At 38.2% G+C, this 24,262-nt stretch overlaps 1 long non-coding RNA gene across 1 annotated transcript in view; it reads left to right on the plus strand.

The window, feature by feature from the left end:
* The first annotated feature begins 269 nt into the window (after positions 1 to 269).
* Positions 270 to 24,262, plus strand: part of LOC137146244 (uncharacterized) — a 43,481-nt gene continuing 19,488 nt past the window's right edge. The window contains exons 1-2 of the long non-coding RNA XR_010917865.1: positions 270 to 641; positions 22,842 to 22,909. This is a non-coding gene — a long non-coding RNA (uncharacterized lncRNA). The remainder of the gene's footprint in view (positions 642 to 22,841; positions 22,910 to 24,262) is intronic.

Below are 24,262 nucleotides of genomic sequence, written 5' to 3' on the forward strand. Positions count from 1 at the left end.
CCCCACTATAGATGCAGCATGCAAAAAAAAAAAAAAAGGGGGGGGGGGGGAGATATCACAAGCTGGTTGATCCTTGCTTGTGACTGAAAAGATATCCCCCAGCTGAGTGTGATGGAGACTTAATTATAATGCGTGATCCCAGCTGCAGAGAGAGGACTATTAAAACAGACCTGGGAATATAGTCTAGAGACAAGCAAGGAGAGTTCCCTCTCTAGAAAAGTCCTGGGGGGAAGTCTGGCTGGAAGAGACTGACAGGGAGGAGCATAGACTTCTCTGGGTGGATGGGAGACTGAGTTAGAGCCAGAAAGAAGCAGGGAGATCCCTGAGGTAGGCAATGGAGAAAAGCCTGCTGGGAGGAAGCAGCATGGGAGAAAATCTTCAGAGCCAAGGAGCAGGAGCCAAGAAACAGAGAACTTCAGTGTGTAGCTCATAAGGGGCAGAAGAATTATTAGTTTAGCTATTTACTTGGACTTACAGTTGGACTTTTGTTACCCCAGAAGGGAACTGAACTTAAGTAACCTAACCAGAGGGCCAAGCCACAGAAAGATAGGCCATTATGGGGCCAAGGAAGGGGCCACCAAGACGGCATGAAAGGCAAAGTCCCCTGTAACATAGCAGCCTAATGCCAAGGCATTATGATGGTAAGATCAATTGATTACATGGGGAAAGGCTTCTTAACTGCCTGAAACCCAGTAGGAAAACAGTTCAGAGGCTTTTTTTTTTTTTTTTTTTTTTTTTTTTTTTTTTTTTTTTTTTTTACAATTTAAAACAGATTTGTTTTATGTTTGGCTAGAAGGTTTTCCTTTCTCCTTTCCTTTTTCTCATTCCCATGACTGCATCTCTCTTCTATTTTCATCTTTTACTGTCTATTGACTGTAATAACTATCAATGTTCTAAAATCTGTCTTCAATATGATCTGAAGAAAAGGTGAAGTAGCATTGGAACCCAACGAGCCTTTAGGTCTAATACTGGCCATGCAACTGGCTTGCTTTGGAACCTGGGACAAGTCACTTGACTTCTCTGCCTCAGTTTCCCCATCTGTGAAATAGAGACAATATCGGTCTCACATGGATGTTGTGGGGATTAATGAATGAATGTTTGTTCATCAGTTTGATTGTCATCTGATTTTGTTAGATAATCCTATTTTGATTAAAATCTAAAATGAACAGCTTTTGAGATTTTTAGTTGTTGTTGGATCCAAACCAAAACTCTAATCCTCATTTGATTTTAAACTCTTGCTTAAACAGATTTAAATCTAATCTCCTTGGCCTGTCTCTAATAACTACTAAAAAGCCTGTGTCACAGTCAGCCCGGGAGTAATTTCTTGCAGTTGCTGATGCTGTCACATGTTTTCTTAATTTGTGCATTATTTAACCTATCTCTATGTCACTGTAAGGTGACACCTCTAGATGGGTTGTTGGCAGTAGGGGTCAAGCCATAGACTGCTGGAACTAAAATCAAGAGCTTCTAGTGCCTGAGCTATAAGATCTAGGTCTATTACCCCAAAGCCAGCAACAGATTGGCAAAACTCTGTACGGCATGTCCACAATAGAACAGACAGCCACACTGGGTAAGTCTGGGTTAAATCATCAAGTGGATATGTTCCTCTCTCTGAATGGTGTAAAGCATGCACAGTAGATTTTTTTCTTGTCTATCTTCCTACTTCAGTCTGCTGAACTGTTGAACTAAGCCCACCTATTAATGGATCTCCAACATAGCTGAATTTCATGCAAGTGTCTGCCTTAGCATGACTAAAATGCATGAAAACTGAATTTCTAGGAACATAGATTTCAATTTGTGTGAGTTTATAACTAGAATTTAAATAATGGATACCACCTGCCAATTTATGCTTAGAAAAATTGCTGTGCACTCTTAAATTCAATTTTATTTTAAATAAATCCAAGTGGAGAAAGTGAGTTTAAAACATCTAAAGTCATGATCTGATTTTTATACCAGTGTGAATTCAAATACTCACCTGCTTTTAAAGAAGGGTATTTTAGACCTGGTTTAGATTGACACAGTTGTTTTCAAGCTGCTAGTTTCAATTGCATCTGGACATCATGTGCTAATATCCAGGAGGGATAAACGTAACAAATGATGTGTAAAATTCTGAAATAGGTAGTAGCTTTTTATTCTCCAGACATAGGTATTAATTTCACTGCACTGAAGTTCTTTAATGACTTGTCGGTAGTAGTAAATTATCTGTACTTCTCTGACATACTACAAATGGCATTTTTCACAGTATGGCATTATAGTCAAGACACCATAGATGAAGGTCAGTTGTTCTTGCCATTGTAAACCTTGTTTCTCAATGGTTTATGACCTGGGCACTTGTACAAAGCTGAAAGTTAAACTACATATTGTCATCCCTATTACAATTTCATTTCCTCTTCTCAAAGGGGGGTGTGAGGGGAATTGTGTAGCAGATAAGTGTTCAACATATGGGGGAGATGAAAGCATAGTTTCAGCTCTGTTTTTCCCTATGTTAAACTGAAATTGTCACAGGCATGAGTAGGAAAGCCTCTTGCCATTTTAAAAACAAACAAACAAACAAAAACACCCTACCCACCATCTAATTAGTTGTGAAAATACACTACAGTGCAGTCAGGATCAAGTAGTTTGTCATTAATTTTTACAATGCCATTATAATAAAAACAGAAGCAGCTCCTTTATTATTTATTATTTAATTACTGACAATGAATTTAGTGCAAAGACACTCCCTGCTCTGAGGAGCTTACAGTATTGATATTGGTTAGTTCAAGAAGCAATGGAAATATCTAACTCTTATGCATAAACAAGTTTTCCAGTGCATAATTTTTCTGTCATACAGCCTTCCTAGCCAAGATATAGGAGACAACAGAAAACAAATACCATCACACTAATTGCATGTGGAATATCTTCAATATTGAAACATTATTCATTTTATTTACTAATGAACTTCAAGGATGAACAAATTTCGCATGGAATTTATGGACACATTCACTATCATAGCTTCCCTTAATTGGATACTTGTAACTTTGGTCTTATAAGGGTCTAAAGACTTTGCCATCTCTTAGGAAATCTCATGCATTACAGGATGAAACAGCCACAGTGTGTCGATCATGCCTTCCAAATGTAAACATAGTTCATAGTTAACTTCAAACACTGTTTCAGATTCAATGTATTTTCCTTTGCAAGTTGTTTGCACCATTTGATTAGAGGTCCATAATGAGGATTATTCCAGCCTTGACTACAGCATCACCATCAAAGCTATTCATATCTGCATAATCAGAGCTTCATTAATGTGTCCCATTATTTTCTCATTACACTGGCAAATACCTGACAGATACTGTAAACTTTATTGATCACAATAATAAACAATACTACCTTAATCAGGCCCTGGAAAGGATACAAAAGAAATACAGGTGGCTAATTGTAGGCATTTCTATGATTTATGCAAAAATTGGAAATAGTGAGAGTCAGCACTTACAATATATGATACAACCTGTTAATAGTGTATGCAGTGATGCTTTGTGCATAGTGATTTAGCCATGAAAAAAATAATTTTAACTTCAGGAGACCTTCAGCTAATGCATTGTTTAACTTTTTAAACAAACTACTGCATGCTGTATGTTATCCTCTTTGGATACTTTGTTATCCTCTTTTTATGAACATGGCTATATCTAACCAAGGTAAGCAAGAAAGGGGGTTAATTTTACTGCAGCTTCTTAAACAGAATCACAAAACAATGATATTTCACTAGGAAATTATGGTGCAATGTAAGCATATTAACTATAATTCCCATTTTATAGAAGGGGCTCAGAAGTGGTGGTTTTTAATGACTGACACTAGAAAAATGGACTGATTATATGTTAATAAGAATTAAAGTTTTTTTTTATCTTTCAGAATATTTAACATAGTGATTTCAGAAATACAGAGATGGTTTGCAACTTCACCTACTTTAGAATAAATCCTCCATCTAGTCCCAATTTGATTGTTCTTTTTCAAATATAGTTGTAAATTTTAATATGAAACATAAGGGCTGATTTGGCTTCTAATGACAAATCACCAAAACATGTGAAATTAAAAGGCTTGTTGCTGGGGGGATGAGGGGACTGATATAGAAACAAAAAAGGAAAGGGCTTAAGAAATAGTTTGATGTTTCTTCTGTCTGTGATTCCCTTTGTGCTTGGAAGTAGCTTGGTTAAGGTTGATACCAGTTTTGTTATAAAGCCATATTTTAATTTAGGTGTAAATGTAGCTTGGAAAATTGGGTCCTTCTGAAAATTGCCAGATTTACTGTGAAAGCAAGGGAGAATGTTTCTGCAAAGTTTGAAGAAAATTGGTAGTTTTTAGATTATAGGTTATAACCCAGTTAATTCTGATTTGAAATCAGTCTTCCAGATAAAAGTTTTGTCTCCCTCTAGTCGCTAACATCCCGTCCCACCCTTAACATTTACTGTATAGTTAAATTGCCTTGGAATCTCTTGCATCCCATACATTTAAAAATAATAGGTTGTAATAAACCAAAGTAAATGATTTTTGTTGTTGTAGTTTTGGTTCCAGGCCTGATGTCATTGATTTCAGTGGGATTTTGGGTTGTAATATGTTTTTTCTTGATTTGTGGGTGTCGGTGTAGGATGGTGATGGACATGTGCTGCAGTCAGGGCATGCAGAGGAATACAAAAATCAGCCACTTTTGGAGGGGCGCTTTTGTGGCCCCGTGGTTGGTGGAGTTGGATCTCCCTCCAGCAGCCAGAGGAGTTTGGCTCATGCCCCGGCTGGTCCCCCCTTGTGCATGCTTCAGCCTGCCGGTGTGGTTATGTAATGTTTTTTTTTAATTGGTAGCAAGGACCCCTAAGATAGGATAGGTGTTTTTAAGATAGACTATAGAACGTATAACAAATAAATACATGAATACTGTGATGTTGGCTTACCAAGGATGCCATGACTGGAGGAAGAGAGGCAGTGAAAACCAGAGACCTTCCATGGAGCTGGGAGGGATCTATCAGGGGTTGGCCCCAGAATCTTATGGATCTTGTGCTTCTGCTGCTGGAAAAGAGTTTATGCCTTTTAAGAACCACATGGCTTTCATATTAGTTTTTTTTCCCCTTCAGATTTCCTCCTGCACCAAACTATATAGACCGTAGTCACTAACATACCAATACTATTTCCTCCTACAGAAGTCAGTACTTATGTGCACAGCAGTATCCAAAGAAACTGAGGAAATAAGGAACTGGGGATGGAAAAGAGACTTTTTTTTACCTTCAATTTCCTTTTCCTCTTTCCTTTTCCTCTTTCCTTCTCCCAGAGCCCATACCATGCGCATGAGCACTAGTAGGAAATTACAAGGCTAACACGAATTGTTTTCAGTGTTTAGGATAACTAGGGTTATTTGTTTCCTTGTAATATTGCTTTATTTCCAGTTGAAAAATATTGTTATATTAAGCCCCAAAATCTCAAAACAAACCCCAAACAAAATGTTGGTTTATTTTGTTTGCACATCTTTCACTTTTGTTAATTTACTGCATCCCAATTAACTTCTATTATTGCTCAGTTCATTACTTGGTTCTCTTGGAATCAATGAAGTAGACTGTTTCGGGAATGAACCAATTAAATGAAAATATGACTCGCTATGAAAACATCTTAACTAGTAGCATAAATATGTTGAATTTACCAAGCACACACGTGTGTGCAGATGCAAATAACAGTGGTCCATATATGGCCTCTGCCTTTCAGTGGGCATGAGGGGAGCAAATCTGAAAGCCATTGTGGTAGCCTGCAAAAAATGAAAGTGGCCAAGGACGAAGGATTGTCTAGTCATTCGGACATTAACCCAGAACTTGAGAAACAAGTTCAATTCCCTGCTTTGCCAAAGACTTCCTGTGCAGAGCTGGGTGGGAGTTCTCTGATAAAACAGGATTAGTGGAAACATACAGGGTTTGACTAACTTTCAACTCCTGCAGTCTGGTGAGCCGTCTACTCTGAGAGTTGGGCAGCCCAGGGAGCTAGCTGGCCTGGGAATCTGGAAGCCCTGGGGTCTCTAGCCTCAGACAGTCCTCATGATGGGGCTGCTCCAGAGTCATGGATCTTAAAAGCCCTGGGAGCTGCTAAGTGAAACTTACATGATTCCTGGCAGTTTTATCTTCGCTATCCAGTGGTGCCTTATCTCTGCTGTTCTGTGGTAGACAGCAATAAAATTGACAATAATTATGCCAATTTCACACAGCTGCTGCTGGGTCTCGGGAGCATATTTAGTTTAGGACGCACAATATGTCAGTATTTCTGATTTTTTTTTTTCTTTTTAGAATTTCCAGTTTGCTGGAAGTTTTAAAGTTATGTTTCACTCAGATTGATAATTAAATCAAATTTTAAAATGTCAAAATTTGTTGTGAAATGAAAATTCTGCATTTTTCTATTTCTCTGTGTGACTATTGGAAAATCATTTAGGAGGAAATCCTGGCCCAAATGAGGTCAGTGGGAGTATTTTTTCTTATTCTCATACTGCTGCGGTTTCTCATCTGTAAAATGGAGATTATAGTACTGTTATGTCACAAATAACTTATTGTAATGGGAACAATGATGGCTGCTATAGTTAAGGTTGCATAATTGTTTTCATTCTAACCCCAGATAGTTTATATTAATCAGGATTTGAAATTGTCCTCAACACTTACTTGCCTCACAGCGGTATTGTGAGGATAAATACATCAAGGATTGTGAGACACTCAGTTACTACAATACTGGGGGTTATATAAGCACCCTAGTGAGATGGATAGAAGTGGGATGTCCTTTCCGCCCACTGAAAAATATCAAGAAGTGAGCAAGACTGTAGGAAGAGAGGACCTGTTCTAAGCAGCATATTTCCCTGCCCCATATGTGTGTTCCCTGATAGTTAATACTGCCTAAGGCCTGTGTTTGTGATCAAGAAGAATTTCCAGGTTAAAAAGTATATTTTGTCTTCTGAAAGTAGAATCTGACAGCCTTCCGATTATCTGTCTAGTGCTGGTCCCTGTGTATATATATGAGTATGCATGTGCTTCATGTACCTGACACTGGAGATTTCTAACAAGTAGTGTCCATTGGTCCACACCTGCGCAGTTGTTCCCCTTGTGCTTGGAATCAGAAGTATAAAAGGCAGTGCAGACCAATGCCTCTGTAGTTCCTTCTTACTGCCACTTGGAATCCTCTGTATTCTAAGATTTTTCATTGTCCTTCTTTCTGTAAATTTTTGTACATAGCTTTATATTTTGCCATCTGTAGTACCTTAATAGTGTTACAGTTAGAGCAGTTTTCCCTCGCCTTGGGGACCTTTTCCATTTTTCCTCCTGAGGAGAAGGACTATGGCAAGAGTCCTAGAGTTTAAGAATTCTGTATCCTGACCGTTCAGTACTGTGACCAAGGTGGATGCAGGTTGCTTGAGCTCTGAGGCTCCCCGGAGAATCCCTAGTCATTATCCCCTAAACTCCACTGTTCAACCACCCCAAAATATTGTGCCTGACCACTGAAACCCCCAAGTTGCCCTGCTGCTTTGCATCTTACTCTCTGAATCTGAAAGCACCCAAAACAAAAATCTGCCTCTATACTACAACTAACCAACCAACCAACCCTGAGCATGATGGAACATAGCTGACATCTATACTACAACAGGTGGCCACAAATATTGTTTAATTTAAATATATAGTGTTTCCACTCTACAGACCACCAGGACTGAGATTCAGAGTGCACTATACAAGCTCTATCCAGGAGGATGGGTGAAGCAGAACATGGAATTTCTGAAGTGAAGATGATTTCAAAGAGAAAATCACTGGTTATGAAGAACTGTAATGATGCATACATACTGTAATCATACTAATAACATTAAGATATTTGATATAGAAAGTCACTCATGATGATTTCCCTAAGGAAATAGAGAAAGGTAAATCTTCTGAATTTGTCTCTAAACTCCTAATTAAGTTGTTGGATCTGCCAGTAAGACTTTTTTGTTTTGATATAAAATGGGCACATTGGACACTTGCCCCCAAGCCAGCTCCAGGAAGTTTGCCTGGAACGTTGATTGTGAAGTTCCTGAGGTTTACTATCAAGGAATTTATGTTGCAGAAATCTAGATTAAAAAAAGGATAGAAAAAGCAATTAAAATTCTGTTCTTTCAGAATTATGCCCATGATGCGGTGCAATGAGCGTAGCTTTTAACCAAGCAAAACAAATGGCCAGGAATTTGTTGAACTTGAACTTGTTGAAGGAATTTATTAAATACCTGGAAATGCTCCATATTAAGAATGGCAAGAAGATAGTATAGTTCACTTCCCCTCAGGAGGCAGAAAAATACCTCAAAATTCTGCAAACTTCTTTCTTGTAAGAAGAGATATCTATAGAATGAGCCAACTGTCTTAAATGTATTTATTGGTGTTGCATGTCGTTCTGATGTGGCTGCTCTAAACAAGTTGATGGATGCCAGTTGATATTGATATGTTAGGTCCTTTTTTTCTCACTCATTGGGGTTGAAGAGTTAAATGGTTATTATCAATTTACTTCTTATTACGTTAACTCACAGGAAAGGAGCATCAATGTATAATCTATCAGTGGTGGGTGTGTGTGTGTGTGTGTGTGTGTGTGTGTGTAAAATAAATAATTGTTTATTGTGCATTTGTCAGATGGTGCTTCCTTATGGACTATGTATCAGGATTCTATTGGTAATAGGTGATTGTAATATTTGGAGCTCCAGGGGCTGTGAGGATCTTCAAGATTCACCTTATTTGGCTGCCCCTTCTGTGTGTCAAGTGGGGTTTTTTTTGTTTGGTTTTTTTTTTTGGTTTTTTTTTTTTTTTTTTTTTGGACCATTTAAACAGATTCTTCTTTTTCATTGTATGATACTAATGTGTATTTCTCTCCCCATTATCTTTTCTGGTTTTTGTTTTGTTTTGTTTCACTTACTTAATTGCTCTTTCTGCCCCCTTTCTGTTGCCATCCCATCCTGGGAATTTCTTTCCCATTTCTGTAAAATATATACTGGGAAGCGACAGCCTACTTGGGATTATATAACTTTTGGTGCTTAGATATGCAAGAACTCTATGCTGTTCAGGAAAATTTGTAATTCATTTATTCACTAAGTGACTTTATATTTTATCTGGTATATTTTAACAATGATGGCTCCGATAATTGTCTCCTGGAATATAAAGTGTTTTAATAACCCTATTAAAAGGAAAAAAATATTCAGTGCTTAATAAAAAGAGAATGTTGACATTTCCATGCTCCAGGAGACACATTTGACAGAACTTGAAGCTTGTAAACTGCATAAAGATTGGGTAGGCCTCTGAATTTCTAATTTTAATTCCAGAACAAATGGCATTGCTATACTAATACATAAAAAGTCGAATATTAACATTCTGAGCATGAGGTCTGACCAGTGAGGGCAGATTTACTGTCCTCAAAACTCAGCCTGGAAATTCTATAATAGTTTTAGCCAATTTATACAGGCCAAACCAGGATGATCCCATTTTTTCATCATTTTTGAGTATTATTGACATGGACCATCATCCTTTTGTTATATCTGGAGACTTTAACAAAACAGTAGACTCAGTCATTGATCAAGCTTCTCCATCTCCATATAAAAACACCGATACTCATCAGGTATTTTATGAGTACATGGCTGTTTAGGCTTACAAGATATGTGGTGACTGGGTAATCCTATGGCTGCGGACCATAACTTTTTTTCTGTTGCATATTCAATATGTTCATGATGTGACACTAAGAAATAGGCCAAGGACTTGATCAATTATGTCACCGATTGTGACATTGGTACTATTGTTATAGCTGACTATTGTCCAATACATATGTCTTTTAGCTCCCAGGGCATGTGCCCCCAACTAAAAAGTGGAGATTAAAAACATCTCTGCTGTTTGATACATTATTTGTTAACTCTCTTCAGCAGGATTTAGAACCTTTCCAAAAAAAAAAAAAAAAAAAAGACTGCACCACTTCATCAGCTGCCACACTTTGAGAAAACTTGAGAGCCTTCATCAGGGGAAGTATCATCTCAGGTCACATTTAAAAGGACATGATGGGAACATAGAATTGAAACCCTTGCAAAGGAAATTAAATCTTTGGATGTAGACTATTCTTTTGCCCCCTCCCCTGAGAAACTCCGAATCCTCATTAATCTAAGGTCAGAAATCAACAAACTTTTGTCCCAAAAGGCTGTTTGCTTTATTCTGTTAGAAGCAAAACTACTGGGAATCTGGTGAGAGAGATGGTGAGCTGTTGGCATACAGACTTAAACAAAAGGCTAACAGAAATAAGTTTGCTGCTATTCACAATAATAGCAATCAATTATATATAACAGTCAGATATTAATAAAAAATTCAGCAGTTTTATTTAAATCTATATTTAGCTGAAGAGGGAATCAGTAAAGAGGCACTAGATAACTCTTTTATGGATTGTCTCTGCCACAGATCTCTGACTCTGAGAAGGAAATTTTAGATGCCCCTCTAGAAATCATGGAACTGACTCAGGCTATAAAAGAAATGAAGGTGGAAAAGACTCCAATGTAGGCGAGTTCCCAACTGAATATTACAAAAAGTTCTCTGAAGCTTCAACAGCTAGATTATTGAATATGTTCGGTGAGGCCAAGAGTGAGCAAACTTTCCCACCTGCTCAGAGAAGCTGTAATTTCAATTATTCCTAAACCTGGGAAAGAGCTTGGACTATGTGATAATTACAGGCACATTTCTTTAATCAATTGTGACACTAAGCTTTTCACTAAAGCTCTTGATATGAGGATGGACAAAGTTCTATCTCATATTATACAGATATGTTAGGTAAGATTCCTTCATAATAGATGTGGCTCAGATAATTTGCATCAGCCGATTCATGTTGTTGCTGCTTTGAGAGATTCTAAAGGACACTTAGCTGTTAGTTCTTTAGATGCTGAAAAGGCCTTAGTCCCATGCTATGTTGTCAATCTTTTTTATATATTAACAACATTTGAATTTGGTAAACAATTTATTGCTTGGGTTAAGCTTTTACACTGTAACACAACTTCCAGGGTAGTTTATCAGTAGCATTATTTCTGTCCCATTTCCATTACAGAGAGGGGGCAGCCCTGCCTTGTACCTATCTCCTTTTCTGTTTGATTTAGATCTGGAACCTTTAGCTATTGCCATCCGAGCAAATCGAATATTCCTGCTATCACGGTAGGCCAAAGAGTACAAAATTATGATCTATGCACATGATGCTCTTGTATTTGTATCAAAGTCTGAGGTTACCATCCCTAATTTTCTAACCACTATTAAAAAGTTTGGACTAATTAAAATTAATTGGAGTAAATCAGAAATCTTACGCATTACCAAGTATGCCCATAAAGACCTTTTTCTGAAATTGGGACTTTCAATGACAATCTTCTTATATGAAATATTTAGGAATACTGATTCCCAAACATATTCAGGACTTCCCTAAGATAAATATAGAACCAGTTATTGCCCAGGTGGCTAATGATGCGTGAAGATGGAGTTCATTAATCCTCAGTTTGTCGGGAAAAATTAATATACTGAAGATGAACGTTCTTCTCAGAATTTTGTATGTCCGGAGGGGTCTCCCTATTTCTATTCCTCAAACTTATTTTAATAAATTCAATAATATTTTCAGCATATTCTTTGGGGCATGGGTAAGAAACCTAGAGTGTTTCTGAACAAATTACAACCCCCTATTCTTGGGATGATGTTGTTTTCTCAACTTGGAAAATTATCATATCTCCTTTTTTGGTAAGCCAGGCATCTTTGTGGCTGTTAGATCTGATCCCACAGACCCCACCTTGTGTTCAGATTGAACAAGAATTGATATACCCTCTGCCCCTTTCAGTGATTGTAGGATCAAATTATGATAGATTTGATGGCTCCTAGGCTCCCACAGTAATCTCTCTTGGTCATATTTGGCTAGAAGGTTCTGCTTCCATCCATTTTACCATGTAGACGTGATCCTATGGACAATCCTCTCCTCAAAATAGGTGTCAAAACCTTAATGTGGAGGTATTGGATGAACAGAAGAATTATGACTGTGTTGCAGCTAATTGGCAATGATAAATTTACACCATTTGTAGATCTTCAGCAATAATTATGCTTGTCCTGCTCCAGAGCATGGAAATATCACTGATTAAAATATTTACCTACAAATGTATTTGGATGAGATGTATTGGGTGCTCCAGAATCTCCAGAACTTTTATTATTTTGGAGGAAACTTCCCATATTTACTCAGCTAATGTTATCCTTTTATGATTTTCTGGCCCAAAAAACTCTGCCAAAGATTGACAATTTGAAAGTTGCTTGTAATAGAGCTTTAGATACACAACTATCTGCAACCCAGTAGAATATAATTGTATCTAATGTTAAAAAAATTATATAGATCTGAGACACTTTTTCAAATATACTGGTTCCCATATAGGCTAATGGTAATGGGACTCATAAATGCTGACCACTGTTGGAAATGTAACTCCTCCATGCATGCAGTCCTAAAGATTTAGGTCCACCTAAACCTCCCAACCATGATAAGGCACAAAGGGAGAAGATCCATTGGTACCAGCTCCAGGTCATAAGTCGAAAGATTAGTGCCTGCTGGCACTGCAGAGGATTCCACTGCTGATGACAGAGGATGCAGGACGGATAAAGCACAACAACTAGTATGATTGCAAGCAGAATCTTTATTCTTACAAAATTCACACAGTTGCTAATTGGCTATTATATGACTCACGCCCATGAGGATCCACTGACCACCATGCCAATAGTCACCCAAGATTAGTCACTTCTGACTACTGAGACACCTTGCTGCCCAGGATGGACTGAAACTTTATACCATCTAAAGGGGCAAAATTTATGTTTACCCATAATGCTTGTTTTACCCCATTATGTTTACTTTGCCCCAACTCCCTAATAGTGCAAGCAGTCATAGAAGGATCCAGGCTACAACACCCCAAGGCTACACCTGCAGACAAGAGTGCTAAATGTTTTGATCATCTACAGAGGAAGGTATTTACATCCACCAGCCTCCAGTTTAGAATTTTTAATGAAGCATTATGCCTTAGTCCAAGTCTTCTGCAGATGCAACAGTTGTGACAACAATGCTGCAGTCATTTATACCAACTGCATTCTCACACACCCCTACTTATTTGAATACTGATTACCAGTCATCCACATGTGGAATATACATAGAGACCAATACTTGAAGAAGAAATGGAGGTTACTTACATGTAACTGGAGGTTCTTTGAGATGTGTAGTCCCTATCTGTATTCCAGTACCTGCCCTCCTGCTCCTCTGCTTCAGGTCCTGTCTCATTTGCAGTGAGAGGAGGAACTGGAAAGGCGTTGATCCACATCACACCTTATACTTTTGTTTAGAAGCATGAGGGAAACAACTGTGCAGGCATGGACTAACATATGCTACTTGTTACTACATATGCTACTTGCTGGTGTCAAGTATTCATGTGTAGAATACAGATAAGGCCTCAGATCTCAAAGAACCTCCTCTTACAGGTAAGTAACTTCCATATTTTTCTCAGAGATTGACTGATGGCTATAACAAATATGACAACCCTCACTGGAATGTCACCCAACAGGGTACTGTATTCTTGTTCTATAAAATAAGAGCACTTCTTCAGTATTTTAATTTAACTGCCTTTACTGAGGTAGAAAACTCAGTGAAACATTTGATAACCCTTCATCTTAAATGAGAACTTTTCATGTATTGTTGACTGTATTATTAGAATGCAGGACAATTACAGCTAATTTGCAGAAAATAGATTTCAAAATAGTGTAGATGGATTAATGCTTTCTGATGCACTGACAACAGTATATGCAGTTGTCTTTCCCTGTTCAATCAAAATCTAGAAAAAACTGTGAATCTCTGCAGAAATTGCATCTGCACTTTCATCTTCATAGAAGTGAAAGAACTCTTCTATATGCTGTCTTCTGTAAAATACCTTGCCACAAAAGAGAACAATTTTTACGTTTTTTTCTATTTGACACACACACACAAGCACTGAAAGTGGCTTGTTGTTTAGTTTTTCCAGGTATGAATCAGAGGGACTGGAATTTGGTGTACTTGTTAACATAACACTGCTATGCTTTATGCTCCTATAGTAAATATTCTTACAGATTTTGGAGTCATCAGACACTTTAAAATAAAGCTTTATACCACAGTCAGTTGACACATAACAGTGATGGTTAGAAGCGGTATCATGGCGCATTGTTGGCTGCTGGTATTTTGTCATTGTCAGTGGAATGTTTAATAGAGAAGAACTGAATATTTGTGTTCTTGGGTTTAATTTCAGCTTTCTGCTGATGTTCATTACATTCCATGTGTTTTCTGAAGGAGCCAATGTCTTCATGAACCACTGCTGAATGTATTGCACACTTCAGAATCCCAATGAGCTATTCATGATTTGAAATCTACATTGAACAGACATTATCTGAATATTAGAGAGACAAGACAGGTGAGATAATATTCTTTATTGGACCAACTTCTGTTGGTAAGAGAGACAAGCCTTCGAGCTTACACAGAACTCTTCTTCCCAGACCTGAAGACAGCCCCTGTGTAAGTTCAAAAGCTTGTCTCTCTCACAAATATAAGTTGGTCCAATAAAAAATATTACCTCATCCACCTTCTCTCTCTAATATCCTGGGGAAAACATAGTTTCGGCAACCTTGCATAATCTCTGTGTATGTAAGTCCACTTCATCTTTCTTCCTTGAGGGTGAGATGTGTAAGTTTCAAACTATATTTGAAAGACTAGTATCCTAGAGAACAGGGGGTCTTAAACAGGGGACCATTATCCTATGAGAATGCATAAAGCATAACCTTGTTCCATTCATACCCTTTCTCTGCTTCTGTCTCAGCTCAGTATAGCTGGGGAACCTGTAAATGTGGCCACTATCTAGCTGTGCTGAGTGGGGAGAGGCTGGTCCCCTGGGTACTTCCCTTCCCTTCTGCCTGAGAGGAGCTGGAATTGAGGAATGCTAGAGAACCATTAGATATGTCTATTGGCTTCTCTTGAGCTGTGATGTGCCTCTGGTTGCATCCTCTGCTATGCAAGAGGGAAAACTAGTTTAGATCTGGGCAAATTTTTTCATTCCAACAAAGATCATTTTGTCACTAGTTTTCCCTAAAGTCAATCATACCCTGTGTGCAAAGATGGAAAATAACCTGATATTAACTGTTACCAATTAGAGTGGAAAAAGTAAATTCTCATAAATTTAGGGACACGTGTTTGTGTCCTAAAAAGTTCAAGTTGCACCTGGTGTAGAAGAATATAGAGAACTTCAGGATAGTTAATAATCCTAATTTAAATTACTGCTCTAGCTGGTCTCAGGGGCAGGGGAAGAAAGACACATATTAAAGTGTTTTGAGAAGTCTGGTGAAGATTTTCAAAGTATGTACCGTGCATAGATTCTGCCCTTTAAATGTATTTTTGCTGCTCAGCTTTGAATATTGTTTGCGATAGCTCATTCTGTAAGAGAATGATGCAGAAAATCAGCATGAAGCTTTGAAATAGATTTGGTCTTTAGGTGACAAAAGCTTGAAGATTCAGTGAAAGACTCCTGACCCATGAACATCAGAATGAAGCAAAAGAAAACATTTAGCTGTTATCTCATTAGTAGAGAAGTGCAAGTATTTCTATGGGGCTTCATACATTGTGGCTATTCAGCTTCACATTTGTGCTTATGCTTTTCTCTGAGGCACCAGAATGTGGCTTATTGCCCAGTTTTTTCATTTGGCAAATGCTGCTATACTTGAATAGACTTTAGCTTAACTACTGTAAAGGTTGACTTGCCACCCTAATTTTATTTAAGGTATGAGAGCACCTTTGCCTTTCGGAGACTTTTCTTTTTAAATACTGACTTTCAATAGGGATAAAAACAGTTGCTTTTCTATACCTCATCATAGTTCTGTGGAGGAACTACACTTATTTGACAGTAAGTAATGCATGACTTAGTAAACCAAAGCCATAGGGTTCAATTCAGATCCAGGGCCAAATTGTACTCTGGGGAGGATCCTGAGTTGGGAAGGGGGTCTAAACAGAGAGGAGGAGAGAGAATGGCTGTTCTGAGCACACTCCATCAGCTCTTCCTTCAGCACACCAGGAGAGGGGAGTGAGCTGCATTGTCTTGTGCTGGAAGCCTCACTGATCAGGTTATACATGTTTCTCATCAGTAGAATGGAGTCAGCATTTAACTACAGTGCACCAAAGAGAGGGAAGGAGAGATAGGATTTGAAAGAACTGTGGAGCTTCCTGGGGGTCTTTCCTTTTTCATCCACGTGTGATAGTGACCCAGTATTGGGGTTTTCTCTTGTTTTTTCTTCTCTGGACCTGGCAGTGCTCAGGAGTGATGGCTTCCTCCTCCTCTGTCACTTTCCCCACCAATGCCTTGGTAAAAGATGGTGCTCTAGGCAGGTCCTTCCCCCCCTGGACAACTCCCACCTCATGGGAGCCTTTGAGGCAGGCAGACAAACAGTCGTCATTTCAATTTTCCCAGCAGAGTCTAAATTTTTTGTCAAAATTGAAATTTTCTGTGGGAAAATTTTTCAAAAAGGGCATTTACCATCCATTGTGATGGAAAAGTCCCAACCAGCTCTAATCACACCCTTTTTCTGCTTCAGTTTATCCATCTGCAAAAGTAAGTATAATATATTTACGTATCATAGGGGCATTGTGAAGTTTAAATAATGTGCCAGTCCTTCGTATTCAGGCAAAACTCCTAAGTTGGAGTCAGTGGAATTTTTTCCAAGTGGGAGTGCAGCATTTGGAAAGTGCTTTGAGTGTCTCAACTAAAAGGTGCCCTGTAATTGCAAAATATTCTTAAAAAGTCATTGAAGTTGCTTAGTACCCTTACTTGTACATATGACTGAAATCAGATCTTTTGGGGAGAACCAAAGCTAATATGTTGAACTGTAGCTGAATTAATTGACTTTTATTCAACACATTTTTACATATATAACAATCAGAACTATGACTGAGTTAGACACAGCTGCTGTTGTTTTTGTTTGCAAGCTATCAATCACTTTTTAAAAAAACTAAAAGCTAAAGCCACAGAATAATTATGCAGTGCTTCTATCTAGAGGAAGGATTTTTTTTCAATATTTTTCTTCATACTGTTGATTAAAAAATAATCAAGAACAGCTCTAACTAAGTAATTTCTAAGCAAAGGTCAGGGATGGCCTAAACAAAGAACACAGTTGTCCAGATTAGAATTCTCCTGGCAATAGAACTTAATTAAATACAAAAAGATGCATTAAAATAACATTAAGAATCTGATTAAAATGTGCAAGACCAAAGACATTCTGAGTTGGACTTGGAAATATGGAACAGAAGCAAGAACTTCTGTGAATTTTCTTTTTTTGTGCATATATAAGGGTTTTAGGATCTTTCAAGAATTCTGGTCTTCTGGAATTGTGCATGGTTTTTTAAATAAAATGTGGCAAAGTAAGGAAGGGGAAGCCAAATGGTGGTTGTACTTTATAATTTTTGTTTAAGGTTGCCATTCTGTCTGTTTCAGTGAAGCTGTCTTTCCATGAATATTGGAGCTCATGTAGTCTGATCACTATAGGAGTCTTAAGACCATGGATCGGACCACATGTTATGGGCCATATTTTCAAAGGAGCTTCAACCTGGCCTCTGATTATGTACTTGAAATCATGTTGCCTCCAAATGGTGGATCTTCGACATCAAGCTACCTGTTTTGTGAACTTTGAATGATATTAGTTCATTTAAATCAGGTGTTTTATGTGTAAACTCTAAATATTTGCATCCACAATTGATTGAACCTGCAAAATTTCTTCACACTGTGTACTTCATGTCCAAAAATATAGGCACAGCAATAGAGGCTGTTTTTGAAAATGTGCCCCTCCTCTTAATTTCCTTTATTTTGTGCAGTTGACAGGCTTCTTGTGTATGTAAGCCAGTAGGTATGTAGTGTTGGCTATTTTTGACAAGGCACATTGTACGTCAGGTATCCAGTTGCCTTAGCCTTCTCTCTCTGGGGTCAGAGAAGGTAGTCTCAATACTACTTTGCTGCATCTTTATCCATCTAGTAGAACCCAAAAGGATCATTTGGACTCTGCAGCCGTCTTCTCATTCTGTGAGGCTGAGATGCCCCATAACCTTTCAGTGGTAAATAGAATCCTGGCAATGAACTCCTTATGGCTTGCCTGGTTTGGGACTAGATTCACTGAGAGATTGTGAAACTTTTCGTGAGCTAGCGGCTGAGTTTTGGGAGAACTCAGCCGGTATTTATGGCTTCAGACAGAAAATCAAGCTAACCTCAGTGGCCTCAACTGAAGCAAAACCAGGCAAAACTCCTGAAGTTTCATCTGAGTTTTGTTTTGAGATCTCGAGTTCGTTCTAATCCTAACCTCAAAGAAAATGTGGAGAGTAGTAAGAGCCTGTGTGAACTGAAACAATATAAACATTTGCTCAAAAACTGTGGTGAACTTAAACCACCACACTGTTCTATTTCAGATACGTAGTGCCTTTTTAGGGAGAGATTTTCAAATGCCAAATTAGGTGCCCAGCTCTGAGCTACATTAAATGACTCTTAACCTTATGAAAAAGCAACGTGTTTGTGTGTTCAGAGCCAAAGAGGGAATCTCTACGGCTGGCAGCTTGTCTGCTCCCTGTGAGAAACATTTTCACAACATTGTGTGGGTTTTGCCAAGCAGGTTCCTTATAATAGGAATCTTCTGTATGCTGAAATTTAGAGAGAGGTATCTTACAAAACAATCATCTACCCAGCTGACTAAACAAAGTATTTACTAACCTTATCGCTAGAGAACCAATACAGATGGAAAAGGTAAATCACATAATGCTTCAGTGTAGACACTATTTACGCCAATGGGAGAACCTCTCTCATTAGCATAGTTAATCCAGCTCTCCGAGAGATTGTAGATAGGTCAATGAAAGAATTCTTCCATCAACCTAGCACTGTCTACACTGGGGGTTAGGTCAATTTAACTAAACTGCTCAGAGGGAGAGGGTGTGGATGTTGATTTTTCACACACCCCCAAGCGATCTAATTAAGCTGATTTAATTTTCTATCATAGATCAGGCCTCGTGAATTAAGCATGAGTTTTGGTGCCTGCTGGAGGAACTCGTTCAATGATGCAAGAAGCTCCTTATTCTCACAGTATTCAAGTAAGAGTATGTAACCAGAGCTCTGTGAGACCTATGGATCTGAGGACACAGGCCCTTGCCACTGAGTCCTGTTTTGATTCCTGGATTGATCCTATCTCAGTAGTTACAGAGAGACAGAGGGTCCTGAGGCAATGAGAAGCAGAGGAAGGGCAGAGTCAGAGGGGGAAAAACCTGCTGCTGCTGGGTCCAGAGTCCAGTATTTCTCTTCTGCCCCAGATCCAGCAGCAGCTTTTCACCAACTCTCTCCACCTTTCTTCCTTACCTTCTACTGACCTGCACTTTCTCCTCTTCCCAAGTCAATGGGAAGAAAGGATAATTAAAATAAAAAATAATAATCTTTAGCCATTTGAGCAATTAATTGAGTTTTTTTTTTTTTTAAATCCTGAATTTATTGTAATTGGATAATGTACATGTTGATTTTCACCAAAATTATACAAAAGTAGAAGGATTTAAAATTATTTTGGAAATGCTTTGAATGCGAGGTTTTTCATGCAAGAATTATAAATATGATTACTGTACTGAGTTACAGAGAGCTCTGCTTGGCGTAGAACTTTTACAGCCATTACCAAGGTGCTTGATGTTGTGAAGACATTTTTATAGGTCACATGGCTCTTTATTAAAAATAATAGGAAAACTTGATACAAAAGGAGAGTGTTTTGTATTTCTTGGATGTTTGTTGGTCATTTTCCAGCTCCATTTTAGAGCTCTTACACTAGAGGGGGAGGTGACAGAGCCAAGGCAGTAATGGGAGATGGAAGGCTAGTTCCCTTATCTTAGGGGTGAGGAGAAGGTAAGTGGAGTCTCCATGTCAGCAGTCAGGGAGAGGCATGAATTTTTGTGTGCATTAAAGCTTGACTTTTCAATCTGAAATTCTCTCATGCACGTGGGCAGAGAAGTAGAGGGGAGTTAAAAAGTCAAGACAGACTTAAAAACATAATTTGATGTTTTCTTCAAATCCCAGGATTCTGGGGGCCAACCTCATAACTTTGAGGTCTGACTCATGATTTTCAATCTTTTGAGGTTGGCTGTACTGATTCAGTGTCCCAATTCGTTGCATGTTTTCTTCTTGTTCTAAAGAGGGAAATTCAGTTATTGCAGCCTTTGAAAGGCTGCTGTATATAACTTCTCCCCTTTGTGCCTGGCCAGCTTCTCAAACCAGTGAGAAGGGGTAGGTAGAGTTAAGGTTTTCCCCACACCTTGTCCTTTCCCACCCATTTTCTCACAGGGGGAGTATCTGGGGAACAGGTGTCTTCTGCATCAATATTTGGGTAGGCTGAACACGGGTTGAGGGGTCAGTTTACCCTCCCTTTACTTCCCTACTTAGACAAGGTCACTGTCCAGCCCAAAGTACTTACCCATTCCTTTGTGCATGCTGTTGTATATTTGGCTGAACAAGACTCACAAAGGTATCTAGCATCCCAATAGGAAAGTGCATGTTCCATCTCTGAGTGGGATGGGAATCATGCTATGATCCAGGAAATTATAAATGACTTTCTTGCTAAGAAAGACACTAATAATAGTAAACGAATTAATACCTTGCTCCTGATGCTGATGCCAAGTTGCTGCTCTGTCACTTTACAAATCAAAACAAGTTTTTGTTTTTCCTTTAAATTTCAGAAATTTGATGACTGTGGTCGTAGAATGAGATTGAATACAGAATACTAAGATGAATGTTTTTAATTGCGTTTTTGGACTGTAGCTATAATGTGCTTTGAATGCAGCTTTTAGTTCTATTTTAAGGACTGATTACAGAGAACAGTGTTGCTACCATAAAAGCAGCATCAATAACTAGTGACTGTGGCATGAGGCTGTGGCTTGTAGGGTCCCTGGGTTGGAACCCGGAGTTGAGGGCGGGACCAGATTCCCCCCACCCCCTACCGGCCATTCAAAGGAGGGGCAAGATCGCCAGCAAAGAGGCAAAGGCCTGTGAAAACCAGAAACAGGACCGGGAGCCAGCAGGGGTCAACCATCTTAGAGCAGAAGCATTACCCGCACACACCACTAGAGAGTGGAAGAAACGCTAAGGGGTGAAGCAATTCCTTGACCTACCGCTAGAAGGAAGCACTGGACCCACCAAGGCAGAGGAAGGGCTTTGTCACACTAGTTATAAACTTATGGAAACTGTTCACCTACAGCTATTTGCTTTCACCTTCTATTTCACCTCACCTTCTACAGCTATTTGCTTTCACATTCACCTACAGCTATTTGCTTCTTTTGCTAATGTGGGAAAGCTTTTCATGCATGTCTCCATGTTATGCTGGTATGAAACTAATCCAGCAAATCTTTGAATTTCCACACATTTAATGGAATGTGGAAGAAATATGCTAAACAAGAAAGACATGGGGTTTTCGTTATCTTTTTATTGGGGTCGTGTTGGTGTGTGGGGGCAGGGAAGTCCCTTATCATTCTGGGAATTATTATGAACGTTTTTTGAAAACTTGTTAGAAAATATTCTGCAAAACAATGTTCGCAGTTTTCCAATCTAATGATCAGTCTTTGGGCTCTGTTCCACCCTCCACAACTTGCATTATAAAACCCAATAATCAGTTTCAAATAGTTAAACATGTTTTAGGGCCTGATCCTTGTATGTTTTGAAGTCTATGGGCGTTTCCATTGATTTTAACAAGAACAGGATCCTATAAATAGATGTGTGTTTGCAGCACATCCATGCATGGAGTTCAGTTGGATATAATGACTCCTTCAGGATTGGAACCATGCTACAAGAAGGTCAGAGTGTATTGGGGAGATGGCTGATGGCATTAAGGGCAATATAGATATCTAATGTGCATGTATTCATCTGAATTTAACTATAAACCAAACAGGAGCTCAAAAACATTTGTTAGGTTTGTTAGGCAAAGAATCTTTCCTCTAGGATAATACTTGCAGTAAGTGAGTGCTATTTTAATGAAAAGAAAAAGAAAAATGCTGAATAATGACTCTTCCTGAAAGAGCAGAGTTTCTGTATGAAGCGAAAATGGATAGCGTCTTTAATCAAGAGTTTTTCAGCAAAAGTATTGGGAGTGTCAGTCCTGCCCAGTTGAAGTGAATGGAAGATTTGCCATTGACTTCAATGGAGTCAGAATTTTGTCCTGTAATTAGGTGTCTAATTACCTGATTTGTATACAGAGAGGCAATATAGGCACATACTTCAAAAATTTGAAATAGTAGTTGTGCTTCAGACAGCTACAAGCAGACCATGTGTATTTCACTTTAAAGCTGGTCTGGGAAAGGGAGAAAAAAAGGCGGGTTGCCCTTTTCTTGGCTTCTTTGATATATAAAAAAGACCTGGAAAATGTTTATGTAAGTGTGTGTTTTTTTTAAAAGAGGTGTCATGTATGATGAGTCTGATCTTTCCTGATTTTGCTGGAAGAATTATAGGCCTTTCTTGTATCTTGTAAATGGTAAAGATCTTTTTCATTTAGACAGTTGAATTAACTAGGCATTAACAAAAAATTGTAACTTACTAAAAAAAAAAAAAAAATCCCATCTAAATATATCAGTTTTCACTTCCTTATCATTTGTGATTTCATAATCTCATTAGTTCACCAGTTGTCCAAAGACACAAGACACATTTTTAATATAAATACAAACAGGAAAAAATGGTGAAGGGAAGGGGGTCAAGAGAAGGGGAGTTTCAGGCTCCTTGGCTTTATTCATCATAAAGAAGAAAAAATTGTTTTGTTTCCTTTTAGGTCTCCTTTAAAAGCATACGTGGCTCAAAGGAAAGCTTTGAAAATCTTCTGTTTTAGAAGCAAATAAGGTGTGTATTCAAGTATACATTGCATAAGTTTCATGTCCATTATTCCGCATTCCAAAGGATATTTGTATGAAAACCCATTTCTTTGTTTCAGAAAAATTAATCTGCTCTTGTTGCTATTTCTCACCTGAATCATAATCCTTTGTTTGGGACATCATAGTCGATAACTGTGTTCTGATTGATGCCACAAAGACTTCTGATTTCAGGTGGGAACAAACAAATAAGATTAAGAAAAAAAAAAAAAGACTGTTTTCAGTACCTGATAAAATTGAGTGCAGACAAATGTAGACATAAGAATGTGGTTAAGTTAAAGATTTTGAGAATTTAGGTGCAAATCTACCATTCATCCCTAAGTAGACAATAATTCAGCTACTATTTAAGAACCTTCATTGGATTCTATCGATTTTATAAACTAATGCTCAATATTGAACATACCATATTCTACTTCACTTATCCACTGCCAATCTCTTAGACTTCTCCCAATTGAGTTTCAGTGCAAAAGGAGCATTCATTGACTGATTCATACACATGCTTCTGAATCTATCTGTGGGCTCAGGTGCTTGCAATATACAGATGACACTAAGCTCTATACTTTAACATCAGCTGTTAACAGCACTGTGTGTAACTATTCTTGTGCCTGGGAGTTACCACCACAGTGATGCTGGACAGATAGAACAAACATTCATCTGGCCAGATACTATTGGTGATATCTATAGCAAACTATTAGCGCAAAAAAAAAAAAAAAAAAAAAAAGAAATCCTAGCTGTCTAAATGGTCAAATGCACTAAGCTATTAGTGAGGCTTAATTGATCCCCTGAGGATCCTATGTGTGGGTTTATGAAACTGGGGAAATATGGACAGGGAGTTAGTTTTAAAGTGTCATGTTTAACTTGATCATTTAAAGGAGCTAGTACTTTTCCAACTTGTATGTTTTTGTAGCACTGATATCTTCAGGCAATATGGCTGACCAGCTGCTTTAAAAAAAAATCAAAAGGCATCTTTCCATTGACTTTCAGTGGTCATTGGATCAGGCCCATGAAGATGCATGCATGATTTGAGAAATTTCCTTGACTTTCTACTAACTTTAACTTTATAAATGCCCTAGAACCCTAATATAAAGAAGAGTTTAAAAACTAAAATAAATAAGAATAATTGTGGATGATTGAAATATTGAGAGAGAGAGAGAGAGAGAGAGAGAGAAATATTTTTTATAAGTTTTTTTTCCATCTGACAACCCCTGCTCTGCCTTTGCAAGGTAATGGATTCATTTAATTAAAAAAATGCTCAAGTTGCATAAATATTAGCAGACCTTTTAACCCACAACAAAGAGAGAGACTTTAGTTCCCATGGGTGGAA

The sequence above is a fragment of the Emydura macquarii genome, unplaced genomic scaffold (assembly GCF_026122565.2).
Source record: "Emydura macquarii macquarii isolate MOO-44397 ecotype Brisbane River unplaced genomic scaffold, CSIRO-AGI_Emac_v2 contig_431, whole genome shotgun sequence".
NCBI classification, from domain to species: Eukaryota; Metazoa; Chordata; order Testudines; family Chelidae; genus Emydura; species Emydura macquarii.